At 41.0% G+C, this 27,579-nt stretch overlaps 1 protein-coding gene and 1 pseudogene across 3 annotated transcripts in view; one reads left to right on the top strand and one right to left on the bottom strand.

Moving 5' to 3' along the window:
- Rbfox1 (RNA binding fox-1 homolog 1) overlaps window positions 1-27,579 on the top strand; it is a 2,068,553-nt gene that overhangs the window by 1,591,407 nt on the left and 449,567 nt on the right. The gene's annotated exons all lie outside the window — the stretch shown is intronic.
- Window positions 13,543-13,991, bottom strand: LOC101823050 (annotated as a pseudogene).

Raw genomic sequence — 27,579 nt, 5'->3', positions numbered from 1 at the left:
TGAGCCCTTTCATGTACCTCCCTGTGTGTTCTATTTCAAATTCATGGCCTCTTCAGTTATTGATAAATGTAAAAATTCAATATGCTCAGGCCATATAGTGTTATATAATGCTACTTGATCGCTATTGTGTTCATGGATGATCGTTTGGTATTTGGTAACCAATCAACGTATTCTTCCATGGGAAAGAGGATTCCCACCCCCTACTCCCATTACTCCTTAGTTGCCTGCAGTCCTTTGTATAGAGTTGGGGCCAACTGCCTGGGGTGAGTAAATTCCTGGATCTTGGAGGTGAGTCTACAACCACTACTTTACTCTACCAGCACAATTATTTATTGTCAATGTTTATCCTCACACCCACTGTAAGGAAACTTCTCTTTGGGAATGGAGACCAATACAGAAAAATCATGCAATGCATTTTGATTGTATTCTTCCCTCCCTGAACTCTTCCCCAGTTCACACCCCCTTCTCTACTCAGTCAATATTGTATCAATTTTTAAAGGAAAGCTTCAGGATAATACTCTTGGATGGGTGCTATTCCACTAAAGAGTGGTTTGCTTGCCAATGGGATATGGTCATACAGAAAACAGTCTCTCTTCCAGCAGTTAATAATTACTATAACTTCATGAGTAGGGTGGGATTTTATGCCCATCTCCTCTCTCTATGCTGGAATTTGGTCTGGCTGATGTGGGTTTTGTAAATCTGTCGCAAGCACTGTGAGTTCATATGCCCTGCAGTGTCCAGAAGCTTTTCTTGAGGTCATCTGCCACCCCAGGCTCTTACATGCTTTCCTCCACTTTCCTATGCCTTTGATAATACAGAGATATTTAATAATATGGAGAAAGAGTGAAGAGAAGGAGAGGGAGGGAGGGAGGAAGGGAGGGAAGGTAGGCAGATTTGAAGAGCAGGATGGAGAAATGTAAGAAAAGATAGTGAGAGTGCACATGAGAGAAAGAGATATGGTGAGTAAAATTAATATACTTATTATATCACTCTAATGTCATACATACTAATGAGCAAATTTCATTATACCTCATTGTGCCAATGATAAAACATATATGGGAATCTGGAGATCATGATTCTAAGTTAATAAAGGCAAGGAGACATGGGAAACTCTCATCTTCATTTTCCTCTCCACATTCCTTACTTCCTCTATATCTTCTCTCTTGCTCCTCCTCTCCTTCAACCCCTCCATCCTCTTCCTCCTTGTCATCTCCATTTTCTTTGACTCTTTCTCCCTCCTCTTTTGCACAGACTTAAAAGTTGTAGAAGCATATGGGGAGCTGTCTGGTCATCGTCAAACAGCACACGGAGGTTAGAGTAGCTGTGTTTATTTCCATTTTGGCCACCATTTACTTGATGATCCTGGGCGTGTCAGCCAGCGTCTTTATGATTTCATTCTAGTGCATGACTCTGCAGACTCTCTTGTATTACTTTGGGAGCACAGAGCAGGGAAAGCACCTATTGTATTTATCTGGCAGGCACAGTGGTGCACATATAAATAATTCCTAAAGCAGCATATGTATCTGAGCTCAACCTCTTCAGTCTTATTTTGCTTATGTCAACAGCTGTCAACTGGGCTTTGGAAAGGTTCTGACTTACTTGTGTCGAAGCATCAAGGAGTCCACTAGCCAATTTCTTTTGAGTATTACCTTGTTTGATTTGGATGAAGGGACAGGGAATTGTATAAATGTCACTGTGGAGAGCCCTTGTCCCCTGGTGATTAGTAACCTTATCAATTCAGAGCAAAGAGACATATCTAGAGACTTGGCTTTGGAAAATGGCACACAGATGAGGGTGTTTTATGACTATGTATGACAAGGTTGGTCTGGTGCAGTTTCCCCTTTCAGGTGACTCATTCACCATGTGATCTGTCCTGTTCATCCTTTCATTCTGTTTCATCGTCCTTCTGGCCTCAGTCTCTCCCCCTACTCATTCACCCAGGGTCTCCATAAATTTGTTCATGATACCAGTTTGCACACAGCAAAATGTTTTGAAGAAATGTTCCCAGTTTCATTTTTCCCATGATAACTAGTATGTGTCTATTGCAAAACAAACCAGAACAAAACAAACCAAACCAAAACAAAAACCCCACAAAATCCTAACCACAAAAGAATAAGGAGTAACAAATATGAAGGTCCCTCCTAAATCCTCTGCTGCAAAATAGAAACTTTTAATGACTTAAAATTTCTCCTGAATACACACACATGTGTACATGTGCACATGCACACACATGTATGTGCGTTCACACACACACACACACACACACACACACACACCAGTAGAGAGAGGAGTGAGGGACAAAGAAAAGGGGGCTGAAAGATGAGGAGGGAGAGAGAAAATAAAATTCTCTGAGAGGGAATGGGAAATACTCAGATCGGCAAACAGCCTGTGTGGTTGCATATGGAGTTCTAAGGACACGGGTTAGAATATACTAGGGAACTAGAGGAAAGGGCATTTGTAGACCCATTTAGAGAGCCATACAGTGTGGATGAGGGAAGAATGTGCATTCAGGTAGACCAGAGTTCGAGACTAGTAAAAATGGCTGAGGAGAATACCTAGGGCTCACATGGCTAGAGGTTAATAAGAAATGCTTGAGAAGTAGGCTATAATTTTCATTTTCCATTGTCATTGTGACACACTTCTTTACTCATCTCAGGAGTCATGTGCAGAAGAAGTGACCTCAGGAAGACTCAGCAGCACATCAGGAAGATACCATCTACCATGTCAGCAACCCTCACTGAGGAGCAGTTCTGGGGCTACTCGAGACAGGCTTGTGGAAAGGCTGCATAGACAGTGGCAGTCAAATTAGCATGGTTCTCTGTCTTCTGTTCTGAGGGCATTGTTGTTGTGCGCTATTTTATGTTCTGACAAATAAAGCTTTCTTGGAGTCAGAAAGCAGAGCTAGCCATTAGTTAATCAGAGAGGTCTGTACGGAGAGGGGACAGGAAGTGATAAGGTGGAGTAGAAGGTGTCTAAAGTGTCTAATTCATTAGGGGTCTTCAGACTAAGACCAGAGGACCCAGTACTGTTGGCGTAGATTCTATTTACAAGACGCAGTCTTGGTTACCCGTGGTGTGTATTGAATGAGTGTGCTCTTGTTCTCCCAGGGGAGGAGAGAATGCAGTGTGCAGCAGTCACCACCTGGCCTGGGAATCCTGAAGCAACTGCGCTTTGATCCTTCATGAAAAAATTTGATGACCCTTCTCTCAGGGAGATGTTTCACTTATGTGTTCATCTGGGGTAGAAATTATTTTTCTTTTCTTTCTTTTTCTTTTCTACCTTTCTTACCCCCCCCTCTCTCTGTCTCTCCCTCCCTCCTTTTCCCTCCCTTCCTCTCCACCCCTCTCTCTCACCCTAGGCTGGCCTTAAACATGAAACAGTCTTTCTGCCTCAACTTCCCTAAGTACTAAGATGACAGGCATGAGCCACCACATTCTTTCTTTGATTTCAATGTGTCGTGTGTCTTGTTCTTTCTTCATTAAGGGAAAAATGTAAAGTATCCCAATAAAGTCTGAGGAATTAATGTGTTTGAGGGATACAGTGAGGCATTTGGATCTGTTTTCTGTTGTGTTGATAACACTCAATCTCACTACTCAGTAACAGCTTTTTTTGTGAATGAATATTTCATATTCCTATTCCCATAGATAAGGTCCACCCAGAAATATACGTTGTTGGCTCCAGGTTTTAAAAAGTTTAGAGAGTATGTCAATCAGCTTTACATTGATGTAACAGATACCTGAGTTAAGAAAACTGATAGAGAAAATGTTCATCTTGACTCATGGTTTCAGAGACTTTATCTCTTGATGGCTGCTCCTGTTGGTTTGGGTCTTTGGATGAACACCATGGTGAGTGCACATGGCTGAGCAGAGACAGAGAGACAGAAAAGGAGAGGAAGAACTTGGGGCTAACTACATACTTCAGGAGAATGTGCCCATGACCCAAAGACCTCTGACGTGGCTCTGTCTCTTCAAGTTTCCTGTACTTCTGATGATGCCAAGCTGTATCTAAGGCCTGTCACACATGAGGCTTTAGGGACACTACAGATGCAGATTATAGCAGAAAGAATACATGGGGTTCCTCACACTGGCCTGGAAGTAGGGCATAGTCTGCTTTGCAAGGAGGACGAAGAAGACACACTTTGTCTGGAGTACTCTAGGTCAAGCCAGACAAAGGCAGGAACAGAGTTGACAGCAGTCTTTAGTAATCAGGTTTTTGTTGTTGTTGTTGTTTGTTGTTTTTAGCAGGTTTTTTTTCACTTACAGTCCATGTGCCAGACAGACTATGGAAAGTTGCTAGAAGAGACTTGATAATCCACTTAGTTCTGCTTATACTGGGACAGAAAAGCTTCAGTGAAGTAAGTTGACAAACATACACACACACACACACACACACACACACACACACACACAGAGGAGCTAAGCCATTAGCAGGTTTTATGTGTGCTTCTATTTTACATCTTGATGGAGGCCATTTTTATGTTCTTTGCATATTTCACTGAGAGTTCTCAGCCACTTCTAGCCATAACTTCCCTTCCTTCCTATTACGAATTTTCTTCCCAGATTTACTCTTCAGTCCCTAAAAATATCCAACCCACATTATTTATTCACTCCATAATGCACACCATCCAAAGACAACAATTTTGCCAATAAACTGTTACTCTCATGAATAATTCAGACAGCCTTCATTCTCCTGACATGAACAAATATACTTTCAAATGGGAGGCGTGTGGCTCTATTTTAGTCTTTCACTCCATCTTTTAACTTAATATATTTTTTAAGGCTTTGTAGTACCCTGCCTGAGGGGGAAACTCCATGGGGACTAATTCTAAAACTCCAATTAAAAGAAATAAGCCATGGCATGGAAACAGAACCAGAGTTAGCTAGAGTTCTGTCAGAATGACATGGAAGTTTGGAAAAGGAGGAAGAACGAAGGAAGTCATCAGTGTGTTTCTGGGATTAGAATGTGCAACTCTCACCTAATAAGACAGCAGTGACAATAATTTTTTAAGTTCTACTAAAATCTGTGGTCATGGTTTCCTTATATTTTATATGTATGGTTGTGCTACTGCTAATGAGTAAACAATAATAACTATAAGTGGTAATTTTATGTGACACAATAATAAAGTTTGAGTTACAAAGAGATGTTTAACATTCCTCTAGGAGCTTTTCTTATATCAGTGTTTCCCAATCTTGATATTATCTGTATTTTGGATCAGATGATTATTTCGAAGGGAAGGAAGGCTGCCAAATATATGTGTAGGGTGTTTCCAAGATTCTCTTACTGATTTTTACCCTACAGTTCCAGTACCACCTAATTCTTCACTCCAAAAAAACAAACATACTATCTCCAGACATAACCCCACACCCTCAGTGGGTAAAATCTCTCAGTTGCAACATGCTCACACATGTAGATAGCTCTATTTTCATAGTATTCTTGTAGGCTATGTGCATCTACAGTTCCAATTCTAAGGGAAGAAACTGAGTTTGAAGCAAAGGGAGGACCAAACTTCTAAGCAGGTTTTAAAGATGGTTTTAATTTTTATTTGTGTGTATGTGATTATGTATGTACTTATGTATGTTGCCATGTGTGCACAAATGTCCACAGAGGTCAGAGAGGGTAATATACCTCTTGGACTCATAGTTACAGGTAATCATGAGGCTCCTGACATGAATGATGGGAACAGAACACAAGTTCTCTATAAAATCAAGAAGTATTCTTAATGCCTGAGTTGTCTCCCCCATATCCTATATATTATTTATAGCCACAACAATATCAGGGCTATTTTGTCACATACAGCAATTCTAAACATCCATCCATCTACTGTCTTTTCTTCAGTAGATATTTTTGGCTTAAAAAATATAGAGTTAAAGCTGGGCTGTGGTGGCACATGCCTTTAATCCTAGCACTTAGGAGACAGAGGCAGGCAGATCTTTGAGTCTGTGGTCAATCTGGTCTACAGAGTGAATTCCAAGATAACCAAGACTACACAAAGACATTCTTTCTTGCAAAACCAAATAAATAAAGAAAAAAGAAGGAAGGGAAGGGAAAGGAAGGAAGGAAGAAAGGAAGGAAGGAAGGAAGGAAGGAAGGGTTAGCTAGGTAGTGCTGGGGCACAACTTTAGTCTCAGCACTCAAGAGGCAGAGACAGGTGGATCTCTGAGTTCAAGGCCAAACAAATATACATATTTAAAATATACATATTTAGAGACATAGAGAAAGGGAGAGAGAGAGAATTGACATAGTACTTTCACATGTGTGCATGTAGTAATGAGTAGCAATGTTTTAATTTTACCTGTGTGGGTGAATGTATACATATGTGCACAGTGTCTTTGGAGGCCAGAAGAGGGCATCAGGTCCCCCTGGAACTGGAGTTAGAGAAGTTTGTGAACCACCATGTGGGTTCTGGGAACTAAACTCAGGTCATTTGAAAGAACAGCAAGTGCTCTTAACTGCTGGGCCATCTCTCCAGCCCCTTATTAATAGTATTTTTTGTTTTATTCAGAGATAACTTCAAGTTCCCCAAACTCTGTAATTACAAAATGAACAATAACAGTATAAACAATAATATTGTGATTGCTAATCACATCTCTTATCACTTCATCCTAAGTGCTGCCTGTCTGTGTGACAGCTGGAAGGACTCGCTTGATCCGTGTGTTTGGTTTCAATATTGAAATGAGAACAGCCATAAGTATATGTTAACTCTGTGCAGTGTAGACAAGATTTGTTTTATTCACTCCAGTGTCCTGGGGACTTTGAATAGTGCCTGGCCCTCACACAAGTTGATTAGATGAATGACTTAATGGAATTTTAGAGATGATGGCATTAAACTCAAATCCATGTGATGGGATCCCACAGTCTCCATTGCTGCCCCTTGGAGCCCTGTTGGGACTGATCCCTAAATGCTCCCAGTTCTGTACCCACTGAAGCAGTGGGTGTGACTGCCTCTGCTTTTACCATACACTTGGTCTTGCTATGTCATGTTCAGTGTCATCCTATCTTGCTCTTATTCTGACTTGCTCTCTGATTTCTTCATTATTGTTCACCAAAGCATCCCTTTCAGAGTCAGTTAATTTCAGCCCTTGTCTTGAATACTGGGCTGCTTTCGGCAGACTCTAAAGCACTCATGGGAATCCCAGTACATGATCCATCAGCAGTGGGTAGAGAATATGCAAACCAGACACATCTATGATTCATTGTCAGGTCCGTTCCTTTAGGATGTGTAAACTCCAGCCGTCGGGTGAAACTCCCAGAAACCTCAAGTCCCTCAACCACATACCAAAGAGGATACTATTACTACACATTCCTGTTGATCCTCGACACCTGATGAGAAAATGATTCCCATGGTCTTCATACATATTCTATCCTTAAGGAATAACTGCCAACATTAATATCCTTTGCCCACTGCACTCTGTGGTCTCTAGCTACTTTATGTGTACATGCCTTATCTCTCTAACTAAACCATATGATTATAAAGGAATGTTTCTCTCCGAGTGGGTCCTTAATGTTCCACAGAATTCATCACAGCAGACAGACCTGTGGCCAAGAGGATGCTTCTGTGATCAGAACATAATTTTCTCTTTTTATGTTCTGAACTCTAGTGTCTTTATCAATAACAGGAAAGCAGCCATTTCCATTTACTTTGCCGTAAGAGAAGGGTCATTGCAAATGAGTTTCTTCAGATAGTAAGCAATCGGCCAGTGTTTTCTGAGAGCTGAGCTTCAGAACTATATTAACTCATTATCAGTCTGTCTCCGTACTTCATTGAAGTTCCTGGGTCCTTTGAATGTTGGTTTACCCAGTGTCTTTCTTTATCTGTAAAATGGTGCTTAACATATAGCTTGAAGCAGGCTGATAACCAAGACACATCTCCAGTTATGAGAGTCACTTAAGTGAGAATAGGACCCACAGAGAGTCATTTCCCAAAGGGAGCTGTATGCTCAGGTTTCAAGGCCTGCTGGCAGGCAGCATGATGTGGTAGGAAAAAAAAATTAGCTTCTGCCTGCAAGGAGGTCAATTTCTGGTTCCAATTTTCCCAGGATGCACGCAACCTTGGACAAGTCAGAAACCTCATTGTGTGCTTTACTGTTCTCACCCATAAAAATAAACATGCAAATCAGATGTTATTACTAAACTCTCATTCCTAGAAATTTGCATTTTTGGATTGGAGTTCCTGGGGTTCAAACCAAGCATTCGATATTTACATGAATCTACACCCAACAATAGTTTTCCCACCCTGATCCTGCCAGCTCCATCAAAAATATCTGCTCTCTTCATGTGCATGTTCAGCAGCTTCTCCCTTAGTCCCCTGTGCCCCACACATTTTCCTAATAAAGTATATAATAAAAGTAAGCCTTCCCACTGGTGTGTTTATAGTGTGAAAGATGTTGTTAGTCCCACCATGGCTACTGGATTAAAAAATACATATTTCTCTGTCTCTCACACCCACCCTTTGATCCCCAGGCTTTTGTCAGCAAATCTAAAGTGTTACCTTAGGCAGATGAATGCCACCTCCTGAGAAATGGTGCCAAGTTCCATTAAGTGTAATTAGCACTCCTGTTGTTTCTCTCACATTGCAAGAAAGAGAGACAGAGAAAGGAAGAGAAAGGAAACTGTTGAGTATTGCCACAAACACACTTCATGCCAAGTTCTACTGATAGCATGTGTGCAAGGCTAGCCGCAGGAGATAGACAAGGGTCTTCACACACAGCTGGGAACTCACCTTCCTAGGGTTGAAGTATGTAGAGTCTTCTTCCATGGCTTTTCACAAGAAAGCTAGGCTTTCCAAGCCTGAATTAATAGCTAGTGTGGGGCCTTTAGCACAGACGGTCTAGAAAGCAGGGCAAGTATAATGATCTCCTTCTTGAAATGGACCACCAGGGACCTCCAAAATGACAGACTGGCCTCTCTCAGAGCACTCAGTCTCAGAACTCTATGCTGGGATCTCCCATGGGCCTTTTTTTAAAAAAATCATATAATAGGAATGACATATCTCCTTGTGTGTTTCTCTGTGTGTATATTATGAGCCCTTGAACCCAGGGCTTCTTGCATGCTGAGCAAACATGTTATCAAGGAATTGTATCCTCATCCCTACAAATAGCATATTGATAGCCCACAAGTAGATGGTGCATGTTCAGAGTACAGAATGGTGATAAATAGTATGCATTTTATTGTGATTCTTGTACTGAATTACTTGTAACAGAAGTTTCCTAAACATTTATTATTAAGTAAAAGAAAAGCAATCACTGATTTGTTCTCAGCATATTTATTTCAAATTATGTTATTAATTACAAAGGAAATAGTCATACCAACCCTAAACATAAGAATGACTATGGTAAAGGGTTGAATAGCCAAAACATGGTGCTACTGTCAAAAATATGTGTCCCTCTGAATCCCGTTCCCTTTATGACTATAAAACAGAATTCAGAAACAAGTGGGTAGAGGTACCAAGCACTTTGGCAAGGAGTGAGCTAATTTGCAGTATATTGTGTGCAACTGTGTTCATTTTGGCTGGAAATTCTTTTTTTCTCTCCCAGAGCCATTTCTTCTCCTTCCTTCTTGCCATCTCCCTGGTATTTCTACATTTGTCATTTCAATTACAGCACCACATACTATTTTTACACTCAGAAAGCAATTTCCAGAAACACCAGGGAAAGAGCGGTAAAAATATTAGGAGGTAGCACTTAAGTCTGTGAGGATGGCTTCAGGAGGTTGGAACAAATTTAGGACATTTTTTATTTTAATCATCTATAAAGAAACTAATTCCATGCACCCATCTACAGTTAAGTCCCACTTATGGCACTAAGCATCATAAAATTGAATAAAGTAATATTCTTTAGTGCCATGTCATAACTATTATATTATGCAAGTTAAATAGCTTAGCATGCCCACCAGCTTCTTGGAGAGCTGAGGACAAGAGCCAGGCATGTCCCAGCCTGGGTCACTCAAGACAGAGTAAGCCAGTTATTGGGGACTTCCTTTAGCAACCGCTTGTTTTACTTTGTGTGAGAAACAGGGAGCCGTATGCAGTGCATAGGACTCTGTATTTACTGAACTTACCTTCTGTCCTAAGCCAAAAAATTGTAATTGATCAAGCATGTGTGTGTACATGTGTGTATAGGGAAGGTATGCATATGTGGGGGTTAGGGTAGATATTGAGCATCTTCCTCTTTCATTTGCTGGATGAATTCTGAAACAAGGTCTCAGTGATCTTGGAGCTTACCAATTCCATTACACAAGATTTCCAGTGAGCCCTGGGGATCCTTTAGGTTTTGTTTCTACTTAGGTACTCAAGTGCCCACTTCTCTTCATGAAGAGAATCCCTTAGTTAGAGGTCAAATTCCACACAGCATTATCTACAGCCAAGGAACTCACTATAGCCAAGGAAACACGGCAGGAACCAGGGAGGATGCTCGCTCACAGGTTGCTTTCACTCAGCTATCATTCTTTATAGTTCAGACCTCTGTGGAGGGGTAGAGGTACCCACAATGGACTGGACCCTCCTACATCAAGTGATAGTCAAGATGCTCCCCCATTCACATGTCCCCATAGGCCAATATGACCTAGATAAATCCCTCAGTTAAGATTTCTATAAGCTATGTCAAGTTAAAAGTTGAAGCTAATCAGGACACACAACTTCCCTGTGACTGATCCATCATTCAGTGAACCTCGTTCACCTCAGAAATGGAGCTCAATGAATATTAAGGGACATCTAGCTTTATCAATAATGTTTCCTCTTGTGAATGAGCCTACTAAGAAATGGGGGGAGGGTGATGAAGAGGAGGAAAATATTTCTTCTTTTACAGAAAATTATGAAGCTGAGCTTTTCCTGTCCAGTTTCTTCACAGTGCTAACTAGCTGGTTGTAGAAGCATGACATAGGTGGAGATGGCAGACCTTAGATGCAAGCCTTCCCTTTTGTGATTAAGGCACACTTTGTATGAGAACCTTGCTTTGGAAATGGGATGTGAATGCATGTCCCACCTTGTACTGTGTCCCTCTATTTTGAAGTCTGACAGCCACACATTACCCTGCCAGCACCAGCTTGCCTCTTCTAGCCACACCATAATTGATGTTATTAGTATCTTTTTATCTTCTAAGCAAATGACTTGTTCACTCTGTGGATAATGCAAGTGGCTGCATGTCTTTCTCAGCCTGGTTCTACCAAGCTGTTCTCTCTAGGAAAAGGTCACTCTTTAGAAAATTTGAAAGGAGTTGAGATGTGGAGATTAAGCTTAATGGGCTCAAAGAAACAAATACTGGTTTCTACACAGCATAACAAATTACAACAAGACTGAGAATATGCCCTCATATTAAGGCTGAATTGGGCAACCAAGTAGGAGGTAAAGGGGATTTTCAAACATTCAATGATCCAAATGCAAAAGTCAAAGTTCTGAAAGGGATGTTTTCAACAGTTACCCAATGGTGGCATTGCTTAATTTGATGCACATTCAACAAGGACTTCAGCCAACAGAGGTTCCCCCAGTAGACATGAGAGTGGTTCTGAGAAAGCTGGTATTGTGTCTGGGATTAAACACAGAGCCTCCCACATGCTACACAGACATTTTACAACTCAGTTGCCCAAGTTCCAGTGCATAAGCCTTTAATCATGTTTCTCCATCTGGGCTCCTGGGACTCCACTGCTGTATGTGGGACTCAGGCAAAAGGTCCTTAAACAAGTTAAGCTAGCCTAACTAGAATAGGATTGATACTACTAAGAGGTTCTTCAAGCCATAGATAGGATTAAATGAGATAATGCTTAGAAAGTGATTAGCATCCTTTTTTTTTGTTATTAAAAGTTTTCCTGCCATACTGATTTTGTATCTCTGACAGTATCTTACTAGATACACATGGTCTCTGTGACTTAATCACATACCTGAGATTCTCATTAATCCCAGCAATGTGACAGATACCTCGGAGGTACCTAGTTAGTGTCAGAGAGTGGTGTATGTCTTATCTCAGCTAACTGCTACTCTCAGAAGTAGCCAGTGTCTACCTGTTCTGTAAAAATAGGTTGTGTCATGTGACCATACCAACTCATTTGCATGTTGGCCTTAAATATGTTCTTCCATTGCAGCAGCTGAGCTGAAATCTCATGAAACTGTATGATTCAATACTTACTATTAAGTGTTTCCTGGGCAAAGTTTTCCAACTATTGTTCTAGATCCAAAGAATAAGATTTTGAACTCTCCATATGTCTGTATGCCATTTTCATCATAATAATGATTAGACAGCAGAACACTTACAAATAAGAACCTGCATATAAATCTCAGTGGCTATAAGAAGCATGAAAAAATTAGACCATGAAAGGGGCTAGGCAAAGAGTAGAAGGAAAACGTAATATGTATGCATATATGTACATATGTTTGTATATATGTATGTATGTATTCATGTGCATGTATGTATGTTCCATTTTCCATTTAAATGATTCTAATCTCAGATTAGAATTCTAAAAGATTTTTAATATTTTATTGTTATTTTATGTGTATGGGTGTTTTTCTGTATGTATGTATATGTACCACATGTATACCTGGTGCTCACAGGAGCCACAACGGGTATTGGAACTCCTGGAACAGTAGTAACAGACAACTAGAGTTACCTTGCAGCAGGTTCTGAAAATAGAACCTGAGGTCTCTGGAATAGCTGCCAGTGCTCTTAACCATTGAGCCATCCATCCAGCCCTCAAAAGATTTTCCCCCCTTTTATTAAATATAGATTCTTTTCTCATACAATTAATCCTGACCACAGTCTCCCCTCCTTTACTCTTCCCAGTTTCTCCACCTCCCCTTCCCTCAGTATCTGCTCCCTTTCTGTCTCTCATTAGGAAGAACAGTTTTCACACTCAGGAGGCAGAGGCAGGCAGAACTCTGTGAGCTGGAGGCCAGCCTTGTCTACAGATTTAGTTCTAGGATAGCCAGAGCTGTTATACAGAGAAACCCTGTCTCAAAAAAAATCAAAAGAAAAAAACAAACATAGTAAGAAAACAAAAACCATTATATCAAAGTTGGACAAGGCAAACCAACAGAAGGCAAAGAACCCAAGGGAAGGCACAAAAATCAGAGACCCTCTGGTTCACACACTTAGGGTCCTATAAAAACACTACACCGAGAGTCGTAACACAGATGCAGAGGACCTGGTGCTGACCTGTGTAGGCTCTGTGCTTGCTGCTTCAGCCTCTGTGAGTTCATCTGAGCGTTACTCAGTTGATTTAGAGGGCCTTGTCTTCTTGGTGCCCTCTATCCCCTTGGCTCTTACCCTTTCTGCATATTCCCAGGTAGCTCCGTCTGTGCGTGTGTAATGTCTGTCTGTGGTTCACTGTATTGTTCCATCTGCTGCAGGAGGAAGCTTCTCTGATGATGCCTGAGCAGGTCACCAATCAGAATATGTCTAGGAGTCATTTTATCACTTCATTTTTTATATAAAATGTTTTAATCTTTATTTTTAAACTATAGACTATACATGATTTGGGAAGGAGGTTGTGCCAAATAATGATCAAAGAAGAAGCATCTGTTCTATGCCCTTTCTTTTATCTGAAGAATCAACTGTCCTACACCTTTTCTTTTATCTGGTCACTCAAAAATATAACGTTATCAGCTATGATTGTTGTTGCTTGCTGCCTCCTGGTATTTTTATCCATGTATTCACCATTGTCCACTTTCCCTTCCACAAATATGTGAGCCCCCTTTTCCGCATACTGATATGGCACATCTCTGAGGCCTGGTGGAAACACTGATATTCTGTGCCATGTTGTCTTTTGACTGACGTCACCCATTTGGTAAACTTCACTGTCTCCTGGTCACTCTATCTCATTTGTTACAAAGAAATTATTGTGACTGGGTTTTTTTTCCTTCTACCTGTCACATGATAGGGTCCTGGCATACTCATCCAAGTAACTGGGCACGATTCATAGATCTTTCAAGAACCAAACTGCTGGCCACTTCAGACATCACATCTTACAAACTGATGAAACACCTGTAACACACGTCTTCAAAACATGACTTTGGTTTTTCTTACCATCTAACCTGTAGACTTTTCCTTCTCCCTTCCCTCACCTGATGCCTAACACTACATTTTTAAGACAGGTAATATTTGGTTTATCCTATGTCTCTGAGCTATCTAGTCCTGGTTCTTGGTTACCCTTGCAGTGTTGGGTATGGATTCCATGTCGTAGTCTTAAGTCAAATCAGATGTCGATTGGTTACTCCTACAAGCTTTGTGCCACCATCACCCTACCATATTTTGATAGCAGGACAGCATTGTAGATAAGAGGTTTTGTGGCTGTTTTGATGTTTATGTTTCTCTTTTGGTATACCTTTATGTAATGCTTCATTTATGCTAGATAATTTCATCTAGAAAACTGTCTGTGTCCAATGAAGTTCCATTGAACAGATGGAAAAAATGCTCAAGAATGCATGTATATTCAGATATGGCTACTTATCTATGCTGGTTAGGCTATCATGAAGCTGGCTCTAGAGATAGTGTTTGGCATTCAACAGCTAGGACCAGAGTTTATATGTTCAATAACCACATAAAATACAGGCAGGTGTGGTAGCCATCTGTAATCTCAAGCCAAAAGGTAGAGAGATGTGGTACCTGGGTGAAGTTGGCTATATAGAAAAGGCAGAATTGGCAAATTCTGGCAAGAGACCCTGACACATAAATAAAGTAGAAGGTAATCAAGAAAGAAGTTCATTGTCAGCTTCTGAACATGCATACCTGAGCCCACACATACAGTCATGTACATGTGCGCACATGTCCATACATACACATACACATACACATACACATACACCACAAATACACATGAAATACACAAAATGTGGAGAGAAATTGAGGACGTCACCTTCTGGTCTCTACATGAATGCTCATACATATGTATCTACAGGCATACATGTAAATACACATGGGGAAATTTACACATGTACAGCATACACATGAAAAAATTTTAAGACATCTTGTTTTATGTGACCACTATTTTAAAATTGAGATTTTGTCATTTTGCTGACTGGCCTGTAGTCTGGGCCCCGAATACATTTTAGAAGAGACAATGGGGGGAGGAAACTTGTGTTTCAGGAGGAGGGAGTTGCATCTGTGGTCCTCTGGCAGGCGGGAGACCCACCAACAAGACCAAAGCATCAATTGCATAAACAAGCAAGCCAACCTGGGACCTTGGGCTTGAAGATAAGAGGAATGGGAAGTAGGTCAAAGATGCTTTGTAAGGTTTCCACCGAGTGGCATATTTTCAGTAGTTTTTTTCCCCTTCACGGTGGCTACTGTTATAGGACCAGCTGCTTGCTCTGAGTGCTGCACTCCAAGCAAATTGCATTATTAACTAGATTGTTCAGGGAAGCAGGGCACTTGCACAGAATCCTCATGCCGAGGTCAGCAAATCTTATCTAAAAAAAGTCAGGTTGTAAATATTTTAGATTTTCACAGGTCCTATAGTTTCTGTTGTATTTCTTCAGTTATGTATAAAAGAACCATGGACAATGAATAAATGAATAAGCGTGGCTGTGTGCCAATAAAACTTTATTTATACAAGTTCACAGGCTCCAGCCTTGGGCATGTGATTTGCCAAAGTCTGTTACACATAGTTCCTCCTTTGTTGAAGGCTTAGAGCATCCACTGGGTGTCCCAAACCTGATTTGCTGGTTTACTATCTCTAGGGTTCAAGGCCAACCATGTGTCCACTTCCAAACACTCCCCAGTGGAAGTATGTCAGTTCTCAGTACCAAAAAAATCTGGTTTGGTCTCTGTTCGTTGAATGCCTGTGGGGGGTCTAAGAGACTTTCTAGTGCAGCTGTCCTGAGTCATTCCACCAGGACTGCAGTTTCCAGAGCCCACGTTTTGATTCTTTGATGTAATTGAAAAGACCAAAGCAGAAGATCTCATAAGAGTACCCCAGTGACTGACTTGCTCACAGTTGGGGAGAGTTCATCACATGACTCTAATGGGCCTCAATCACATGACCATAACCAGTCACAAAAAAATGGTTGAACCTTTCCAGTGTCCAGCAGGGGCAGGATACATTTAATGCTCTCTTGCTTCCATTCCATCAGTTACTTGGCATGTCCAAACTATTGACTGGTTGATGTATTAGTTACTTTGCTTATGGCTGCAAGTAACAAATCACCTCCCTGCAAAAAAAAAAAAAAAACAACTTAAGTAAGGAAGGGCTTATTTTGACTCATAGTTAGGGGGAAAGTCCTGTTGGCAGTCCTCAGAATGATCAACCCATGACCTCAACATGTATTTCTGTCACGATGAGTGTAACCCTACTGAAAAGAAGGTATGAATACTCACAGTGTCACAGTACTTACTATTTTTGAAGTTATGTCTCAAGTAACACATATCTTTGTTTGCCACACATATCTGGTATGCTTAGCTTTATTTACTTGGCTAATAAGATCATGAATAATAAGCCCTCTTTGTTTATAGTCAACAATAGTGGCACATTATAATTTCCCATGGAAGCACACACGGCCCATGATAAACTCACTAATAAAGCTGCTCTGCCCCCTGGAGGATAATTCTTATTTTTATAGCTGTTTCCTAATCTGATACATAACTAATGTGTATGGGCCAACATCTTTCTTGGTCTGGTACAATTTTATTTGATGTGTACTAAAGGCTTTATTTTTGACATGATTGGAAGTGGGCATCTGAAACATAATTACGGTGTGCTTCAGTCTGTATGAAAGGGTACTCAGTGAGGTTTTTACAAAGCTATTTATTCTTTGAAAATTTCATGGATATATACAATGAATTTTTATCTCATCCTTCCCTCATTTACTACTTCAAGCTCTGCCTGGGCCCTTTCTCTTCTATGTCCCCCAGATTCATGATTCATGACCCCTTCTTATGTTTTTGTATGATTTTGGTTAGTGATGCTAATTAAATTCTAATTAGTGATGCCCATGCCCACATGAGCATAGGGCCATCCCCTGGAGCATGACCATCCTGTCAGAGGCCACTCTCCTGAAGAAACCCTACCTTTCCTCCATATTCACAAACCACCTCTGGCTCCTCAGGTAGAGATGGGGCCCTGTGAGCTCCTTCCATATCTATGCTTGAATATTTAACCTGGCTAATCTTGTTAAGGTAACCATAGTCACTGTGCGTTTGTTTGTAAAGCCCAGCCAGGTCCAGAAGACATTATACTGCGGAAGTCTTCTGTGACTTCCAGTGCTTAGAATTATTTCTACCTGCCCAGCTCTGAGATGCTCTCTGAGTCTTCCAGGAAAGGATTGTGACAAGGTTTTGCATTCCAGAGAAAGCTTCTCCACAGAGGGCATCTCAATTATTCCCTGCCCTGCAACTACATCCAGAGCATCATCTCTCGGAGAAGCACCTCTACTGCCTTCCATCTCCATCAGTGATCTGTCCGCCGACTCCTTCTTGAACCAATTTATAGACCACCCATATCTGGGAGAGTGTTCTGTAAACCGCTGTCTGGGTGACTGCACCTGTTATTAGCATTGTCTGCCTGGTGCTGGTGCTTCCATTTGGTCAGACATTTACAGCAGAATGTCACATGTGATTTGCCTTTGTTTTTCTCTAGCACTGGGCCAAACACACAGGAGTGGTTCTAACAGGTGCATCACCCTTCATTCATGTATGGACTCTGATGAAGCAAAGTCACAGTTTCTGTGTTGCAAGGGGCATGGGATAAATCCCATGATTTATCCAGAAGCAGCCCAATACCCACAATGAGAGTCAGCTCTTCACTTTCTACCCAGGAGAACAAAGTTGGTATTTAATAGTGGTGATACCAATCATGCCAACAACTCACATAGCCCTTGCTTATATTCAACACTATGTTTTTAATGCACTTTAGTGTATGCATTACTATAAATAACTTAAATTCTTTGTATAATTGTATGAGGAGGTTACTCTTTTTATACTATTCTTCTGAGTTCCTTCAGAGGGGAATCAGGATCAAAGAGGGTAAGCAAGTTCTTGCTGCCACACAGTCAAGAAGGAACAGTATCTCTGGAAGTCCCATTCCAAAGGATGAGACACTACTGTTATCAGAAAAGGGGCAGGGCTGGCTCACCCTTCTGGAGACCTGTTTTCAGGAAGCTCACAACTTGTTTGTATAGTATTCTTGATCTGGCAGGGTGCTTTGATTTTATTGGGCAGTGTTTCACAAGGTGATGGATGAGGGGACACTACCAACAGGGACAGTTTTCTTCCCTTACTGTAAAAGGTGAGATGATTCCCTGTGGTGCTGAAAAGAATTGCAGGAGATTTACTCAAAGAAGTTATCCTCTGCTCTCCCTGACTCCATTTCTACTGTGAGTTATTATGATACAAAAAGTAGGGAGCACATTTACTTCAAGGTGAAAACATTTAGACAAAATATTACCACAGGGAAGAGTTAACGTTAAGCATCAAGGTTGGGAGGAAGAGAGTCACATTTAGGATGTTATGTGTATTGCTGTGGAGTGGTGGCTGTAAGGGGACAGATAATTAATATTTTAGGCTGGTAGGCCATACTATTTCTGTCACAACTGCTCACCCTTGTTGTTGCTGAGCAAAGCCATTTGCAGACAATACAAAACACATAGTGTGGCTGCAGTGCAGTAAGCCTCTCTCCAGCAGTGCAGAGAGAGCGTGGCACTGGGGGGGAATCAGGCAGTAAAAGAATACAGAAGACGGGAATTCTGTCTGTAACCTCTCTGTCACTTGCCAACATATTTGGACCTCTCTGAGTCTTCTCAACTGCTAAAGAGAAAACATATTGATTAATATCTTACTTTTCCTGATGCTATGATTAAATGCCCTGACTAAAGAAACTTACGGGATAAAATATTTATTTGGTGCATAGTTCAAGTGTCACATCACATCCACAATCAAGAAGCATAAAACAAAGAGTGTGCCCTTCTCACTTCCTCTTTCTTTATATATTTGGGACCCTGACCCAGGAAATGGTGCCACCTAATAGTGGGCAGGTCTTCATAACTTTAACACAACCTTGATAATTCCTCAGAGGTATGTCCAAAGTGCAGACTCTAGATCTCATGAACCTGATAGTTGAGATTAACCATCACACTTACATATGATCCTAGTCACGGGAGCAAAGAACTAACTGAACTGAGGGGACTTTAAAATCAGTGAAAGCTGTTCTGTGCTGCCCTCTTCTCCCTGTCCAAACTCCCCTTCTTCCTGTCTGCTCCTTGACAAAAGAAGCCTCCTACCTAGTGATGGTTCTCTAAGAATTTCTGCATGCTTTTTGATTATTCTAGTCTAAGAAAAGCACCCTTTACCCTCCTAGAAGACATTTCTGAACTGCTGAATTGGAAGGAATTCTTAAGCCATGGTGGGGTTCCCTCAAAACAGAGGGAGGTAGGTGACTACTTTGGGAAACACAACATGAAAGAACACACCAGGATTCTCCAAACCAAAGTGCAGGGCACTGTGATGGTTAACCCTAATCCCCCTTGCTGATAAGCTGGACAGACCTGTACAGGCTTGTTTGTGATGGACTCTGTAGTCAATGCCATTGCTATGTGGTTATCTCTTAAGATGCACCTTCTTGTATGCCTTTGATCTAGGTGATTATCACTCAGGGACAGAGACTCTGAGCTTTCCTCAGGGCCTGCACTGTGAAAGGCTATGCTGCCTGGCATTTTATTCAACTTTCTGTAAATTATTATGGCCTTCTGCAGAGACCTTAACTGGAATCCTGAGGCCCCCAACAGACTGAGAAGTAAAAAAGTATTTTCTTTCCTCACTCAGATTTCTACACCTCCTGACATTGGAGCCAGATGAGCCCCTGATTTGTTGACTCTGAAAGGCTTAGTCACACCTGGATGTCTTCTCTGTTTTTGCCTTTTTCTGGTAGAAAACAGGCTAAGTCAGGTTAAGTAAATTACTGCATACCTGGTGGTAAGATGCTGTCCTAGAAATCCAGAGATTAAAAGTAGTGTTAACTCTTCCAGGTGTGAAGAGCAGAAATCCACTGGACTTCCACAAGGAAAATTTGGTTTGGGAATATTCCCTGAATTGCAAATGTTACCAGGAGGAGGAGTGGAGCAGACAGAGGACGGGGCAGGTGTAGGGAGGAGGATTAGGGAGGAGGAGAGGAATGCTGGGATGTAGCAGGAAACAGGAATAATCTCAGAACCCAGGCCAACAACCCTTCTTCTCTGTGGGTCACCCCCAACCAAGCAGACTCCTCCCCCTTCACTTTGCATAGAATCCTTTGGGATTCCTCCAAAGAGATCTTAATATGCCTGAGTCCTTTGTCTTAATTGCTTTTCACCTCATCTGTTCCATAAATAACCCATGTTCTTATCCTAAATTATCTTATTTTCTTTGCTTATTTTCCACTAGTACCTAAATTATTGAGATCAGAAACTTATTTAGAACAATGTTTGACATTTACTGGACATGGTGATTTTGGGAATAAATATAAGTGTAGTTAAAGGATGATAGCCTTATATACAAGTCTCCTAAGGAACAAAACTGAATTGTTTTTGCTGAGGTCAGTCCTTTGTCCAGTCAATGGATGCCCCATAGATGAGGTATTTCTGTCTTGGTCTTGGGAGAAAAGGAATTCATTTTGAACAAAGAAGACAAAATCCAAATACAACAATTGTAACAGACATTGGTGAATTTACAAGGTTATGAGCATGAGGGCTGATCTCAAGTTTGGCACAAGAATGGAGGTAATTTCTCTGCTTGAAGGTTCATGCCAGAATTTGAGATCACCAGGCATAGTAGGTATGGTCAGAACTGAGATCTCTTATTCATTTATTGTTCTCAAACAATGAAAACAACATGTCATCTCAAACATTAGTGGTAACAGATGGTATTCCATCCTCAAATTCACAAATATGTATGTTTAAAAGAGGGAGGAAGTAAGGAGTGAGAGGGAGAAAGAGAGAAGGAGAAGAGGGATGGGGGAGAGAGAAAAACAGAGGCAGAGCATATGTGGATTAATTTCTGGGCTCCTAGAAACATGCATTAGTGATCTCCTGAAACTAGAAGATGTACTCTGGACCTCAGGATTCTGGATCAGGTGATGCTTTCCCAGGGGGAATCATGGGCTAGCTAACTCACATGCAATACAATCTTGGATTTAGGTTTAAAGTAAGAATTAGATCCCTTTGAGTTTGATTCAGCTAGTAGATACTAGGCACCTGTTGTTGGGGACCATTTTAGTAGTTATGATATGGTCTTTGTTCTCTTCAGTCAGCCATACTTTAAAGAGACTCAAAGTCACAAAAAGGATAACATTTTCTGCCTAAATTATGATACCTTTGAGAGAAGAGGTGAATGAGTGTGGCGAGCATTGGCCAAGCTTGCCAGAGATAGCAGGAAGTCTTGGAAGGGGTGGAGGGGAAGAAGGCAGAGTCAGAAAGAGGAGTGATGTACTCTTTACCTGTGTGACAGAGTTATCAGCCAGAAAGTCCTTGGCTTGGTATGTTTAAAGAATAGAGAATGGATAAACTGGAAGAAATTCTACAAATGGGCGCTAGGGAAGAGACAGAGGGAAAGGAGCCCAAGCAGTCTTCCTCTGCTCATGGTAAGACACCTCAGTCAGTGTTAGTCTCAGAGGAAAGAGGGACCATGGATGACATGTGATGAGGGTATTATATGAATTATGAGAGGTGTATGCTGAAGAAGGCCTGAGGGAAGGAGAAACCCAGGGGCCTCTGAGTAACGCTGTGCAGATGATGTTGGTCATGTACTTGCTAACACAACTCCTGGACTGAGCATCTGTCTGTCTGCACCATGGATGAAATTTTGCCACCTCTGTCATCGTTATCAGCACTCCCCATCTCCTGATTGAAAGTGTGCTACCTTACACTTTCCTTCACAATGAGCTTGGAAGCTTCTTAGGCCAAATGTCTCAGAATCTATAAGGGTTTGCATGTACAATATCTTACACATACTTGAAAATAAATGAAGCACGGAATCTGAAGAAGAATGCTTTGGAAAGTCTTTTTAAAAAGTAGAATTTGGGCAACATGTAGCTATAGATAGAACTCGGTGCTTTTTAGTCAGCAGCACATTGTTTCTAAAATGCAAAGCCTTGGACAAAACTAAGGATGTTACTCTGGGCACAGTACTTGCTACACATACACAAAACCCTGAGCTTGATCCTCAAGACAGAAAAGCAAACCAAAGCAACAACAACAAAGAAAAAAAAAACCAGTGTTGGTGGTGCATATCTATAATTCCAGCATTTGGGAGACAGAGGCAAGGAGATTAGGAGTTTAAGGCTAGCCTCAGCTAAATAGTAATCTTAAAGCCAGCCTGTACTGCATGAGACACTGCCACCACAAAAATTAAATAAACAAAATAAATAAAAACTTAGACAATGTCCTTTACCCCTTAAGTGTTTGTATATGATACTATTCACATCAACATTACTGCTTACAAATATTATTAATGAGAAACACATTAACGATTACTGGGCCTCAGAGGTAGTTTGAAACTTGATATTTTCCATCTCTGTGTCTTATGCATTCATACCAATGACCCATTCTGGATATAAAGAAAAGGAACTTCAGATGAAACAACAGACTTGAAATTATAGCAGTCACAGAGGACCATCTGTGCACTTGATCCCATTGAATCCACCATATCCTGGTACATTATAGGGCAGTGTGGGGAAGTCTTTGTCAGGGCATTAACCACAGAGTAGGTACTTGATAACTTTAATGCTATACCTCTCATTGCAGATTTCAAATATTTATGACCTTAGAATGAATTCTAAGGAAAGAAAATTGAAGGAAGTGTTTGCATGTGATTTTTTTCCTAACGATTTCACTGTACCCGTGGGCATTCCCACATTTGTGTTTAATCACAAAATCTCAGCCATGATGTTGCTGACAGGTAATTTCCTTAATGCAGTTGACAGAGATGGATTGCAAGAAGGTCCCTTGGACTCTGCATCTTTGTGTGCATGTGATAAGACTACATTAGCGTCATCTGGGTCTAGTTCCTCCCTGATATTGCACCCTAATAATTCCCATAATAATAAGGGCCATATTTGTGGACACACATATTTTTGACCAGATTGGATTCGCCAGTTTTCAAGAAATCCTGCTGCATTAATTGCACCTTGAGAAACATCTGGTCTCATGTTTGTGTGGTAGCATCATAAATCAGTTTCATCCTTGGATATAGGCTTTGTTATGCAATTTCATCTCCAAATACACTTGTTTCCCACTATCTCTGCAAGTGTATGGAGATGTGCACATATATAGTGGCCTTGAATTGCTTTTTAGATTTTAAAGTCATTTCGTGGGAATTCGAATATCTGAGCATCTGTCAGTCTCTTTTATACTTTGTGTGAGAAAGACTCTTGTGTTACACATAGTTGTTCATTTTTGGGTGTCAAGACTCCTCATCCTGTCTCGAGTGAAGGACCAAAAGCCTGAGGATGGCTCACTTTCCCTTCTTTTCTTCCTCTCCAGTATACCTTAGACTACTGTAGGTGCTGGTCTACAATTCCTTGGTGCTCTTTAGTAAGCTCAAGAAAAAGTACTTGTGTGTTCACAGTGAGAATACTTTTTTCACACAAGCAAAAATAAATATGATTCAGTGAAAATTCGTATTTATCAATTTTTTTCTAATGATAAAAATTGGAAATAAAAATCTAAATTTTTGAAACAGAACAGTTGCCATTTTTCTTAGTGGTCCTAAAGGACAATGCTGGCTTTGTGTTGTCAGGTGAACAAGTTACTTCGCACAGTAGCCTGGGAAGAATCAGGACATTCTGAGATGTAGCTGCCAGGTAGAGCAAAGACCTTCAACAGCTCTACTCCATAAAGTGTTAGAGGAAGGGCAAATTTTATTTTAGGGTTTTTCCCCCCAATGTTTTCTACATGGGATATGAAATAATATAGTAATAACAAGAAAGATAGCTTTTTATTCTCTAACATATATACATATCCATGTATATGATGCATATTATCATACTCTGATTATCCTTGCTTATCCCCTTCCCTCCCCCTCTACCTCTCTCCCTTTCTCTGGACCCCTTCTTCCCAAAAAGTCACAGTTCTACTATCTTGTTGGTTTTTAATAATACACTGAGTTTAATTAGGGTTGTTTTCATGAGCACACACATTATGTTATTTTGAACTTGTATTTAGAAGACTGAGCAAGGAGGATTGATGTGAGTTCAAAAACAGCTTAAATTACCGAGAGATAGAGAAAAGAGAGAGGGAGATAGAAAGGGAGGGAGAAGACTGAACAATCAGCCAAATCAACCCCTTGGACAAAAGCACTCCTCAGCCCTTGTATTCCCGTTGGATCCTGGAAACAGACCTTGGCTGCAGATCGGGAGACATTAGCCTAAGCCTTTTAAGCTAAAATGAAGACATCATAAGATATATTCCTGTATTTCCGTTGGCTTTCTAAGCCTTGCCTGGAAATGCTCTGATATTGTCTGAGTAGAGTTTTATTAAAAACCCTAGAGTTAAGATTTGCATTGCAATTAGCTTCAAAATGCCATTTGGAGAAAGCTTTTAAGTGCTTGTTGTCAAGGTCTAATATAGACCCTAGCTGGAGTGATGCAGGAAGGAAAGTGTGTGTGTGTGTGTGTGTGTGTGTGTGTGTGTGTGTACCTTTACTCCCCCCATTTGCTAGATGCTGTTTTGTACTCACCTTGCCCCTAAACACTGTCCCACACCCACATATAACTTGTCAGGGAATGTGGATATGGTGATCTGTTTTTTCACTATTTCTTGATTTATAAACTAGCGTACCACTGAGAGAAAGGTGCCCTGAATAGGTTTTAAATTGCCAATGAGGGAAAAGGCCCCAGTTCCTGCGCTTGCCACAGACACCTGCAGGCAAATCCTTGCAAAACTTTGTAGCGAATACAATCAAATCAAATAAAATTTTATATCTTCCTTCCAGCTTTCTGGTAGAGTCTGTTCTATAGTCTATACTTGATTACCTGCATGTCTGGAATAGGCTCAACCCAAATGTATAGGAAAAATGGATCATTATCCTAATTGAAATGGAAGACCATTGGGCAGGACATCAATTAATGACCTGAATGTAGTGCTCTCCCTTGAGTAATGACAAAACTCCAAGACATCTTAGAAGGCCACTAAGAAACAGAAAAGCATTGATCAACTTGGCGAGCCCATAACAATTAAATTTTAAATAAAATTCCTCCCATCCCAGCAAGCTAGCCTTTGCCCTCATTTTCTCATTAGCTTTTATAAACATTGATTCATCTAACCCTTCAATAAAATCCCAACAGATATTTTTATTTCTCAGGCAGGTACTTTTTTATTTTATTTTATTTATTTCCTAAGTGAAACCCCAAGCTTCATATAATTGACTGATGAGAATGTAGGGACAGATCTGGTGCGCAATAGGAAACCAAGAAGGCTGTCTGAGCCTAGGTTAAAGAACATCATGGCATGTTACTTACTTTTCATGTCACGGGGACACAATACATGGCATAATCAACTCAGGAGAGAGGGGACTCATTTTATCTCACAGTTTCATGCCAAAGAATGCATGGCTATACTCATGGCTGTAGGAGCATGAGGCTAGGGTTCCTTATATCTTGGATCACGAAGCAGAGAGCTTGTGCTAGAAGTAGAAATTCAGTCCCTTAAGGCTTGTTTCTATGACCCTGAATCTACCAACCATGTTCAAAACAGTCCACAACCTTCCAAAATAATAATCCCCAGACATAGAGCCATCTCTCAAACACACGAACCTGGGGATATTTTATGCTCAAATCAAAACATCTAGCTAGTAGAAATTGCTAAATGAAATCAGAAATTCAACCACCCAGGGGTCAGTGAAATTCTACCAAATGTCAGCATGGAGTTGGGTGCTCCAAGCCACAGTCTTAGGATTATGTGCCATTGGAGTATAGAGTCCCTTTTTTTATCATATCCTTCATTTATTTGAGGTGGGTGCAACTGCACACGTGTGCATGAGTGCATGCATGCACAGGCACACACACACACACACACACACACACAGAGAAACATGACTTACCTAAGCTTCAGGAGAAATTCAGTGTTCACAAAATCCAGAAGAAACCTGGTTTTGCAATGTGAAATTCTGGAATAGTTCTCAGTGATCACCTTGGGAAGGCATAGATATATGCCCCCCTTCCCCTGAGAATCCTAATCATCAGTCCAGTTTGGGGAATTCCCTAGTACTAGCACCTAATGAAACTAGGATTCTTCATTCAGAGGAGATGTATTTCAGTTCACATCATTGTTCATACTGTTAATAGCCACCATCCTTTTCCTAAACAAACCATACCTTTCATGTGTGTGTGTGAGAGAGAGAGGGGGGGGAGTGAGGGAGAGGGGGCGAGGGAGAGGGAGTGAGGGAGAGAGAGACAGGGAGAAAGAGAGAGAGACAGAGAGAGAGAGAGAGACAGAGACAGAGACAGAGAACATGAGTGCATAAGTGCATGGCCATGTGGCTACATGCTCACAAATTCCAGTGGAGTCTAGAGGACAACCTTGAATGTAATCCTCTAGTTACTGTTCACTTTGTTTCTAGAGAACAAGCCTCTCATTGGCTTGGATCTCACCAATCAGATCCTTTGCTTGTTAGGCAAGCAGTTTTCCAACTGAACTATCTCCCTAGCCCCACTTCCATTCCTTCATAATAAGTTGTGCTTATTCTTTAAATTTTTCATAGATAGATGCCATGTATATTTCACTATTTCATAAGCTGCTGAGTCCAGTGAGTGAGCCTCCATACATATGGGGCATGAGAAACCTACCAGTAGCTATACTAACAACAGAGGTGTTGCTACCCTCTACCCCAATGGCAGTTAACTACTTCCATTTTTTTTCATTTTTTGCTTTGTTTTTTCTACCATTTCTTGCATTTTTTGCTTTGTTTCTTCTTCCATTTCCTGCCTTTTTTGGTATGATTCTGCTTCCAATTCTTGCATTTTTTGCTTTGTTTTTTCTTCCATTTCTTGCATTTTTTGCTTCATTTCTTCTTCCATTTCCTGCCTTTTTTGGTTTGTTTTTTCTTCCAATTCTTGCATTTTTTGGTTTTTTCTTCCATTTCTTGCATTTTTTGGTTTTTTTTTTTCTTCCATTTCTTTGAGGGATTTTCCAATATCCTCTTTTAGGGCCTCTATCATTTTCATGAAAGTGCTTTTAAGGTCGTTCTCTTCTGCTTCGTCCGCATTGGAATGTTGGGGTCTTGCTGGTGTGGAGTCTCTAGAATCTGGCGGTGTCATATTTGTTTTTCGGTTGCTGACTGTGTTTTTGTATTGTCTCTTTCCCATCTCTTCTTCTAGTGGGTGCAGAAAGAGCCCCTTACTGGTCTGGGGACCAGAGTTCCCTTTTTGGTGGGTGCTAGCAAGTCCAATAATCTGGTGGTTCTTCTATTCCTTGTCCAAATGCTGGTCCTGGTCTCCCTGGGTCCTCTGGTTTCCTGGTCTCGTTGGTGGGAGAGAAGACTTGGGGTCTGGGTGCTTGGCTCCCGCCGGGATTGGGAGCTCTGTGCAGTTCCCAGGCGATCTGCAGGCACTGGAGCACAGGCCAGGAAGCCGGCCTGTTTACCTGATGCTGCCCGAGGAACAGCTGCTTCCCTGGACTCCCAGCCTCCTCTCCTT

Source organism: Mesocricetus auratus, unplaced genomic scaffold (genome assembly GCF_017639785.1).
Source record: "Mesocricetus auratus isolate SY011 unplaced genomic scaffold, BCM_Maur_2.0 Super-Scaffold_100007, whole genome shotgun sequence".
NCBI classification, from domain to species: Eukaryota; Metazoa; Chordata; class Mammalia; order Rodentia; family Cricetidae; genus Mesocricetus; species Mesocricetus auratus.
This window is presented reverse-complemented; position numbering and strand designations above follow the sequence as displayed.